Source organism: Nematolebias whitei, chromosome 15 (assembly GCF_014905685.2).
Source record: "Nematolebias whitei isolate Nwh7 chromosome 15, NemWhi1, whole genome shotgun sequence".
Taxonomy (NCBI): Eukaryota; Metazoa; Chordata; class Actinopteri; order Cyprinodontiformes; family Rivulidae; genus Nematolebias; species Nematolebias whitei.
The window spans coordinates 44484690-44485102 of NC_056512.1; the positions used below are offsets into that span (position 1 = coordinate 44484690).

General features: G+C 42.9%; 1 protein-coding gene across 1 annotated transcript in view; it reads right to left on the reverse strand.

Moving 5' to 3' along the window:
• Positions 1–413, reverse strand: part of znf385c (zinc finger protein 385C) — a 127550-nt gene that overhangs the window by 46378 nt on the left and 80759 nt on the right. The gene's annotated exons all lie outside the window — the stretch shown is intronic.

Below are 413 nucleotides of genomic sequence, written 5' to 3' on the forward strand. Positions count from 1 at the left end.
TAATAATAATAATAATAATAATAATAATAATAATAATAATAATAATACGGTGGCGCAGATGGTAGAGCTGCTGCCTCTCAGTGAGCAGGTCCCTGGTTCAAATCCCGGTCCGGGGGCCTTTCTGGGTGGAGTTTGCATGTTCTCTCCGTGCATACGTGGGAACTCTAAATTGTCTCTAGGTGTGAGCGAGAGACTGAATGGTTGTTTGTCTCGTTTGTCTCTATGTGTCCCTGTGATGGACTGGAGACCCGTCCAGGGCCTCCCCCGCCTCTCGCACAGTGATTGCTGGACATGGGCACCGGTGATCCCCGTGACCCAAAATGGAAGAAGCGGGTAAAAGATAATGGATGGATGGATGGATGGATGAATAATAATAATAATAATAATAATAATAATAATAATAATAATAATAA